The sequence below is a fragment of the Quercus lobata genome, chromosome 4 (assembly GCF_001633185.2).
Source record: "Quercus lobata isolate SW786 chromosome 4, ValleyOak3.0 Primary Assembly, whole genome shotgun sequence".
Lineage (NCBI taxonomy): Eukaryota > Viridiplantae > Streptophyta > Magnoliopsida > Fagales > Fagaceae > Quercus > Quercus lobata.
Genome location: NC_044907.1, coordinates 74,087,400 through 74,097,461, shown reverse-complemented (window position 1 = coordinate 74,097,461; position 10,062 = coordinate 74,087,400). Strand labels below are relative to the sequence as shown.

Below are 10,062 nucleotides of genomic sequence, written 5' to 3'. Positions count from 1 at the left end.
CATAACTCTTATGTATAAATAATATATTTGTACTGAGATGAATTAATTAAATTGATTCTCTATTTTTTATCTATTAAATATCTCTTGCTTCTTAGTTTCATTTTCTCTTTGCTTCCCAAACTCTCTTATTTCTCTTTTCATAACCTAGAACTCTTTTACCCTCGATTTCCTGTTCATTGCTTTCGACTCAATTGTTCATCAACCTTGAGAACACACTGGTTAATAGAAAAGACTATAACTTCCCAAGTCTTGTGGCAATTCCAAGCAAAGACCACTTGGTGCAACACACGATGGTTGAATGAAAGATATCTGCCATTAATTTGTATGGGAGAAAACAAAATACTAACTATTCTTACTAAAAGATTCAATGAACCTTGAAAACGTGTGGTTTAGATTAGTAGACTTAGTGCGCGTTTGGCATGGTTTAAAAAGCCTTTTTCTTTTTTTACTATTTAGCTTCTTTTTACTACTATTTATGGGTCTCTCTGCACTGTTTGATACTATTCATGAGTACCACTGTACTCTTTTAGCTGCCTTTTAGTTTTGTCTACAGTATTTTCAGCAAAAAAAATCTCAATTTTAGCTATATAAGTTGTTGCTAAACGGGACATTACTGTTAACGTTTCACAAGTCTTTGGTCATTGTTTGGAACTCCCAAAGACTTTGGAAAGCTGAAGTCTTCAAATTTTGGCCTATATAATAATTGCTTGGTAGAGTTGAAATCTGGACCCATATGCGTAGCAATTAGGCTTATCCTTATCCGGGTCCCTTTATTAACTATGCTGGTTGAATGAAAGATACCTGTCATCAATTTGTATGCCAGAAAACAAAATACAATTATTAATTCTTGTTCTAAGATCACTGTAAAAGTAGAAAATTTCTTAATTAGTGTAAGGTATTAGGCGCTCATTTCCTAAAACTTGGGAATGCTTCAAGCAATAAAAGTTGAACATAAAGTGATAGCATCATCATACATCAGGAGGGTACAATTTGTAGTATTTCCAATTTCATGTGTGCAGTGGTGGAGCCAACATTACACTTGGTTACAATTAGATTCAATAAAATAAAATTAAAAAAAGAAAAAAGAAAGATAAAATAGAATAATAATCGATGAACATTTTTATTCTCTCTCTCTCTTTTTTTTTTTTTTTTTTGGTTATGAGAAAAATGCATAACGGTTTGGTTTAATATGGCTGTAAAGTAACTTACCTCTTTTTGAGATTATCACATTGCTTTCTTTTTATTTCTTTTCTAATTTTTCCTATAAAACTCATATTTCTTGTCAATCAATTTTTGAAAACGTGTGACACTATTACAAGTCATTTTTTGTTGTTGAGGGAAACACCATTAGAAGCATTAGAAGACTTTAGTCATGTTAGCGTTTCAAGTTTTGATAAGTCTTTGATCATTTTTTGGAACATTCAAAGACTTTGAAAATTCAAGTCTCTGATTTTTTTTTTTGTTTTTTTGTTTGCTGTAGTCTTGGAATTTTGGATTATAGAATAATTGTTTGGTGAAAATTGCAGATTTATAAACTAATTTTGTAGAAACCAATTAACATGTAGCAATGATGTTATTTGAATAAGTTTTATATCATTCATATGCCAAATTCCTTTAACCTTGAAAATGTGTGACATCATTAGAAGTCTCTCTCTCTCTCTCTCTCTTTTTAAGGGAAAAGAAAGTTAGAAAATCAGATTATCTGGATTAGGCGTATATAAAAAACTCCATATAATTAATCAAGTATCATAATAATCCTATCTACTATTTTTCAAAAATAATAATAATCCCATAAAAAAAAATACTTTAGATTTCAATTCACTCGATCCGATACCTGTAGTGGATAAATTTTTATTAATATATATTATGTATATATATTTTTTTCTTTTCATTTTTAGGAAATGTTTTTGCCCATTTAGGACTATCGGTTTATGGAAATAATTAACTTATTATTATGACATTTATGCTACACATAACTCTTATATATAAATAATGGCTAGTAGAGCAGTTAAACATAACTCTTATATATAAATAATATATTTGTACTGAGATGAATTAATTCAATTGATTCTCTATTTTTTATCTATTAAATATCTCTTGCTTCTTAGTTTCATTTTCTCTTTGCTTCCCAAACTCTCTTATTTCTCTTTTCATAACCCAGAACTCTTTTACCCTCAATTTCCTGTTCATTGCTTTCGACTCAATTGTTCATCAACCTTGAAAACACACTGGTTAATAGAAAAGACTATAACTTCCCAAGTCTTGTGGCAATTCCAAGCAAAGACCACTTGGTGAAACACACGGTGGTTGAATGAAAGATATCTGCCATTAATTTGTATGGGAGAAAACAAAATACTAACTATTCTTACTAAAAGATTCAATGAACCTTGAAAACGTGTGGTTTAGATTAGTAGACTTAGTGCGCGTTTGGCATGGTTTAAAAAGCCAGTTTTTTTTTTACTCTTTAGCTTCTTTTTACTACTATTTATGGGTCTTACTGCACTTTTTGATACTATTAATGAGTTCCACTGTACTCTTTTAGCTGCCTTTTAGTTTTGTCTACAGTATTTTCAGCCAAAAAAAATCTCAATTTTAGCTATATAAGTTGTTGCTAAACGGGACATTACTGTTAACGTTTCACAAGTCTTTGGTCATTGTTTGGAACTCCCAAAGACTTTGGAAAGCTGAAGTCTTTAAATTTTGGACTATATAATAATTGCTTGGTAGAGTTCAAATCTGGACCCATAGGCGTAGCAAATAGGCTTATCCTTATCCTGGTCCCTTTGTTAACTATGCTGGTTGAATGAAAGATACCTATCATCAATTTGTATGCCAGAAAACAAAATACAATTATTAATTCTTGTTCTTAGATCACTGTAAAAGTAGAAAATTTCTTAATTAGTGTAAGGTATTAGGCGCTCATTTCCTACAACTTGGGAATGCTTCAAGCAATAAAAGTTGAACATAAAGTGATAGCATCATCATTCATCAGGAGGGTACAATTTGTAGTATTTCCAATTTCATGTGTGCAGTGGTGGAGCCAACATTACACTTGGTTACAATTAGATTCAATAAAATAAAATTAAAAAAAGAAAAAAGAAAGATAAAATAGAATAATAATCGATGAACATTTTTATTCTCTCTCTCTCTTTTTTTTTTTTTTTTTTGGTTATGAGAAAAATGCATAACGGTTTGGTTTAATATGGCTGTAAAGTAACTTACCTCTTTTTGAGATTATCACATTGCTTTCTTTTTATTTCTTTTCTAATTTTTCCTATAAAACTCATATTTCTTGTCAATCAATTTTTGAAAACGTGTGACACTATTACAAGTCATTTTTTGTTGTTGAGGGAAACACCATTAGAAGCATTAGAAGACTTTAGTCATGTTAGCGTTTCAAGTTTTGATAAGTCTTTGATCATTTTTTGGAACATTCAAAGACTTTGAAAATTCAAGTCTCTGATTTTTTTTTTGTTTTTTTGTTTGCTGTAGTCTTGGAATTTTGGATTATAGAAGAATTGTTTGGTGAAAATTGCAGATTTATAAACAAATTTTGTAGAAACCAATTAACATGTAGCAATGATGTTATTTGAATAAGTTTTATATCATTCATATGCCAAATTCCTTTAACCTTGAAAATGTGTGACATCATTAGAAGTCTCTCTCTCTCTCTCTCTCTCTCTCTCTCTCTCTCTTTTTAAGGGAAAAGAAAGTTAGAAAATCAGATTATCTGGATTAGGCGTATATAAAAAACTCCATATAATTAATCAAGTATCATAATAATCCTATCTACTATTTTTCAAAAATAATAATAATCCCATAAAAAAAATACTTTAGATTTCAATTCACTCGATCCGATACCTGTAGTGGATAAATTTTTATTAATATATATTATGTATATATATTTTTTTCTTTTCATTTTTAGGAAATGTTTTTGCCCATTTAGGACTATCGGTTTATGGAAATAATTAACTTATTATTATGACATTTATGCTACACATAACTCTTATATATAAATAATGGCTAGTAGAGCAGTTAAACATAACTCTTATATATAAATAATATATTTGTACTGAGATGAATTAATTCAATTGATTCTCTATTTTTTATCTATTAAATATCTCTTGCTTCTTAGTTTCATTTTCTCTTTGCTTCCCAAACTCTCTTATTTCTCTTTTCATAACCCAGAACTCTTTTACCCTCAATTTCCTGTTCATTGCTTTCGACTCAATTGTTCATCAACCTTGAAAACACACTGGTTAATAGAAAAGACTATAACTTCCCAAGTCTTGTGGCAATTCCAAGCAAAGACCACTTGGTGAAACACACGGTGGTTGAATGAAAGATATCTGCCATTAATTTGTATGGGAGAAAACAAAATACTAACTATTCTTACTAAAAGATTCAATGAACCTTGAAAACGTGTGGTTTAGATTAGTAGACTTAGTGCGCGTTTGGCATGGTTTAAAAAGCCATTTTTTTTTTACTCTTTAGCTTCTTTTTACTACTATTTATGGGTCTTACTGCACTTTTTGATACTATTCATGAGTTCCACTGTACTCTTTTAGCTGCCTTTTAGTTTTGTCTACAGTATTTTCAGCCAAAAAAAATCTCAATTTTAGCTATATAAGTTGTTGCTAAACGGGACATTACTGTTAACGTTTCACAAGTCTTTGGTCATTGTTTGGAACTCCCAAAGACTTTGGAAAGCTGAAGTCTTTAAATTTTGGACTATATAATAATTGCTTGGTAGAGTTCAAATCTGGACCCATAGGCGTAGCAATTAGGCTTATCCTTATCCGGGTCCCTTTGTTAACTATGCTGGTTGAATGAAAGATACCTATCATCAATTTGTATGCCAGAAAACAAAATACAATTATTAATTCTTGTTCTTAGATCACTGTAAAAGTAGAAAATTTCTTAATTAGTGTAAGGTATTAGGCGCTCATTTCCTACAACTTGGGAATGCTTCAAGCAATAAAAGTTGAACATAAAGTGATAGCATCATCATTCATCAGGAGGGTACAATTTGTAGTATTTCCAATTTCATGTGTGCAGTGGTGGAGCCAACATTACACTTGGTTACAATTAGATTCAATAAAATAAAATTAAAAAAAGAAAAAAGAAAGATAAAATAGAATAATAATCGATGAACATTTTTATTCTCTCTCTCTCTTTTTTTTTTTTTTTTTTGGTTATGAGAAAAATGCATAACGGTTTGGTTTAATATGGCTGTAAAGTAACTTACCTCTTTTTGAGATTATCACGTTGCTTTCTTTTTATTTCTTTTCTAATTTTTCCTGTAAAACTCATATTTCTTGTCAATCAATTTTTGAAAACGTGTGACACTATTACAAGTCATTTTTTGTTGTTGAGGGAAACACCATTAGAAGCATTAGAAGACTTTAATCATGTTAGCGTTTCAAGTTTTGATAAGTCTTTGATCATTTTTTGGAACATTCAAAGACTTTGAAAATTCAAGTCTCGGATTTTTTTTGTTTTTTTTGTTTGCTGTAGTCTTGGAATTTTGGATTATAGAGGAATTGTTTGGTGCAAATTGCAGATTTATAAACAAATTTTGTAGAAACCAATTAACATGTAGCAATCATGTTATTTGAATAAGTTTTATATCATTCATATGCCAAATTCCTTTAACCTTGAAAATGTGTGACATCATTAGAAGTCTCTCTCTCTCTCTCTCTCTCTCTCTCTCTTTAAAGGGAAAGGAAAGTTAGAAAATCAGATTATCTAGATTAGGTATATATAAAAAACTCCATATAATTAATCAAGTATCATAATAATCCTATCTACTATTTTTCAAAAATAATAATATTTCCCATAAAAAAATACTTTAGATATCAATTCACTCAATCCGATGCCTGTAGTGGATAAATTTTTATTGATATATATCATGTATCTATATGTTTTTTTTCTTTTCATTTTTAGGAAATGTTTTTGCCCATTTAGGACTATCAGTTTATGGGAATAATTAACTTATTATTATGATATTTATGCTACACATTTAGCATATTGTTATGGACCCAGCAAATAAGACAAAGGCATCCTCTTGGCATAAATTTTAATTAAATCATTATAATTTTGGCACATGCCAAATGCACAAATAAAAATAGCCAGTAAGCCATTGGTTTAAAGGGAAGTTTACACCCTTAGGAATATAGTATCTAAGATCATTGTAATAGCAGAAAATTTCTTAATAATCTCAGCCAAAAAAAAAAAAAAAAAACCTTATAAAAGTTGAACATAAAGTGATAACGTCTAGAGGGTCCAATTTGGTAATAGTATAGTCATGAGTCATGACCTACAAGCTACAACATGAGAATGCTCCAATTAATTAAAGTTCAACATAAGGTGATAACTGATAACTTCTAGAGGGTCCAATTTGGTATTGTATTTCATGCATACAATGGCGTAGCCAACTTCATCTGTCCTATTTTTAATAAGTAGCACTGTTTTTTTCTTTTTCTTTTTCTTTTTCTTATATACCTAATGTTATTTCTATTTCTTAATATTTGATACCCTTATTACTAAAATTTTAAAGATGCTACAAATTGTACTAAATTTTTTAAAGTAATAAAGTGTATTGCAAAACAATGATAAATGGGTAACAAAAATGTGATTGGTGCAACTTAAACAATAAAATACATGAGTTTTTGGATTTCTCTTTCGTAACATGGACTATCTTTTTCTAAATATGTATGCATACATTTGTTATATTTTGATAATTTACTAGGGGGAGTGGACTTTTGGGGAAGACAGAGTTTTCCAAAATAACAAGTAAGAAAAATTTAATTAGTAGCTTTATCTCTTAAAATATTTTGTTGAAGAAAATAATTGCAACTCTTTTTAAGTCATTGATATGCTAGATACCTTGATCATGAAAACGAATGACACTGTTAGAAGTCTTTAATCTTGTTAACATCTCACCAACTCTTTGGTCATTGACTCATTGTTCAAAACTTCCAAAGTCTTTTAGTTATTGTTTGAAAATTTCAAAAACTTGGAAAGTTATAATCTTAAAATTTTGGACTATATAATAATAGTTTGATGTAGACTACATAATTGCAGACTAAGTGTATGGCAATTATCAAATGTGTAGCAATCATGATATCTGAGTCAGTTTTATATCATCCATTACTTTTTTTCCAAAAAAAAAAAAGGGACCATAATTACATATCTAGTTTTCTACCCATCCACATCCCAATGTAATGATCAAGAGAATCTATTTTTATATAAACATATTTATTTAAGTTTAAACTCCAAATTACATCCTCCAACTTTAACTTATTTTCAAATTAGTCATTTTAAGTTTCATTTGTTTTTCAGTCCTTAACTTAAATATGTTTTCAGTTTAGTCATTCTGTCAATATTGTCCAATCTTGCTATTAGTTTAATATCATCCAATGTGGATTGGATGGAAGGAATACAAAGAAAACAAATGAAAGTTAAAGGACTAAAATGATAAAGAGTAAAACTTAATGAACCGAATTAAAAATTAAGTCAAAGTTAGAGGTGTAATTTGTAATTTAACCTTCATTTAATAAGTATTGATAAATAAAAGTCAATTAGAGACCTTTTAGAATAGAATATACATATTAATTTAAATTTGCTCAAGGAAATTTAATCAAACCTAAATAAAAATTTATTTAGTGTTAGGTTGCTTTATTTGAAAAGATATGTGTATTCTAATTAGATATAACTATCAATGGAGACATTACGGATTCCAATCTTCCTTCTTCCGTTATAACTATCAAAATGAAAAAACAAACTAACTTCAAAATGTGTGTTACTATTAGAGAAGACTTTAATCCTAATATTGTTGCAATGAGTCTTTGGTTAGTGTTTGTAAAATAAATTTAGACTTGGAAAGTAATGGCCATATGGTACCATTATCAACTAGCGGGACATTTGAGCTATATAATTGTTTGATGATATACAGCTACTCTATTCAAGTCATTGATTCTCTATGTTTCAACCAAAAAGAAAAATAAAGAGAGTCATTGATTATCTAAATTCATTCAAACTTAAAAACCAATGTTATGGGGGAATATACCTCAAAACCTATGCCAAGATTTTTGTAGCTCAATTAGTTAACATCTCCTAGTATCTCCATGATTCAAAGCCTCTCTCCTTTGTTATAACTATCAAATTATCCAAAAGACATCAAAACATGTGATTATGTTAGAAGACTTTAATCCTAATTACTTTGAATGAATCTTTGGTTAGTGAATTCAATTTTGACTTGGAAAGTATGTAATGGAATAATAGTTCAGCTATTGACTAGCATGACTTCTGGACCATATAACTACTAGTGTAGCCCCATGTATATGTACCGATACAACTAAAAACAATCACAATTATACATTTTTTTGAGAAAAGATTCAAATAATGCATAATATTAGTTTACACTTTTTTTTAAATCATACATTACTAAATTATGTAATGGTTTATATATATATGTGTGTGTGTGTGTGTGTGTGTGTGTGTGTGTGTGTGTGATTTAGATTTTAATTGGATTTAGATTCTTTAGTTTTTTCATTCAATAAATTAAAAAAAAATAAATGGACACGTGTCGAAAAATTGGACTCCAATTGATATCAATTTAGAATTTAATTAGATTTGGACTCTTTTATTTTTATACTCAATAATTTACTTGGCAGTTGTTACAAAATTAAAAATTAAATGGGATACGTGATGTAAAATTGACAATCTAATTAAACCAAAAAGTTTTACTGAGATCTGTATATTATTTTTTACACGCAATGAATTTCTTAATATTACGCTATTGACTTATTTTATTTGTTTCACACCGGCATGTCCTTTTTTATATTTTATTATTATGGTGAATACACTAGCATGTCATTGGTCAATTGCTAACGTTCCTATATAAAAGTATTGGCTATATATAGTTCTTCTTTCTTATAACAATTAAATGTTATATGAATTTTTCCTTTAAAAAAAAGTTATATGAATTACATGTTTCTCCCAAAGTAAATAGTAAGGACAAAGTTTAGCTACAAAACCAGTTGTAGCCTTAGTGTCCAAATCCTCCTCTGTCTCTGCCCGTTGGCCAGCCCAAATCCTCCTCTGTCTCCACCGCTGGCCAACCACCTCAATCCTCCACTGTGTCCACTGCCGGCGCATTCAGTCTCCGCCGCTTCACCGGTTAGAACTAAATTTCCTTTTTAATTCCTTTTGTTTTATTCATAGATAACTAAATTTACTTTTTTAATTCCTTCAAGAACTGAAGAGGATTTGCTAGTTGGTTTTTTTAAGTTCAGTTGAGGTTTCAATTTGATTCCTCATCAGCTCTCACTTTCTTCAATTGGGTCAAGAATGATTTAAGTCTCAAACTGTCAGTCATTGTTGACATTTTCTTTTGAAGCTACAATCAAAATTTTTTAAACTTTTTTTTCTACCTTTTTATTCTATTTTTGAATTGAAACAAATCTAAAAGGTGTTGGAGAGATCCTATATTCTATTTACAAGTATTGTTTGTGTTTCATAGTCTGCAAAAGGAGAAATTTTTTTGAACCTTTTTCTAGTCTGTCATCTCAAAAGAACTTGTCTATTTTCATATGGGTACAATTAGAAGTCAGTTTTCATAAGATTAAAAAATAATAGCTTATATATTTGCTGTTCACAGGTGGCAAATTTGAATTTTTCTGGCTCCTTCTTACTATCTCTCATCTCATGTCAAGTTTCATGTATATCTAAAGAATGAGTTAAAATCTATGCTTAATTTTCAAGTCAAGAATGTGATTTTTTTTTTTTTTTTTTTGGTTTCTCTCTTTTTGCACAGCAACCATCACTGACAACGCTGAATTCAAGAGCTTATACAGATAGAATATCTCTGTTTCTGTTCCTTCTGCACATGGTTGCTGCTGTTGGGTTAGTTTGTTTTCTTATATTTAAGGGAATTCAAGGCCAAATACAAGCATCAGAATCTATTAAAACGAAAGAGAAAAGGGTGTTGCAGTTTTATCTGCCACAAGTTGAAGCTGCATCTTTTTTGAGCATTACTCTTGCATTGGCATGGCAAAA

General features: G+C 29.4%; 1 long non-coding RNA gene across 1 annotated transcript; it reads left to right on the top strand.

Moving 5' to 3' along the window:
* Positions 1 to 8,969: 8,969 nt before the first annotated feature.
* Positions 8,970 to 10,062, top strand: LOC115983269. The gene is made up of 2 exons (XR_004089967.1): positions 8,970 to 9,183; positions 9,821 to 10,062. It is a non-coding gene; the product is annotated as an uncharacterized LOC115983269 (long non-coding RNA).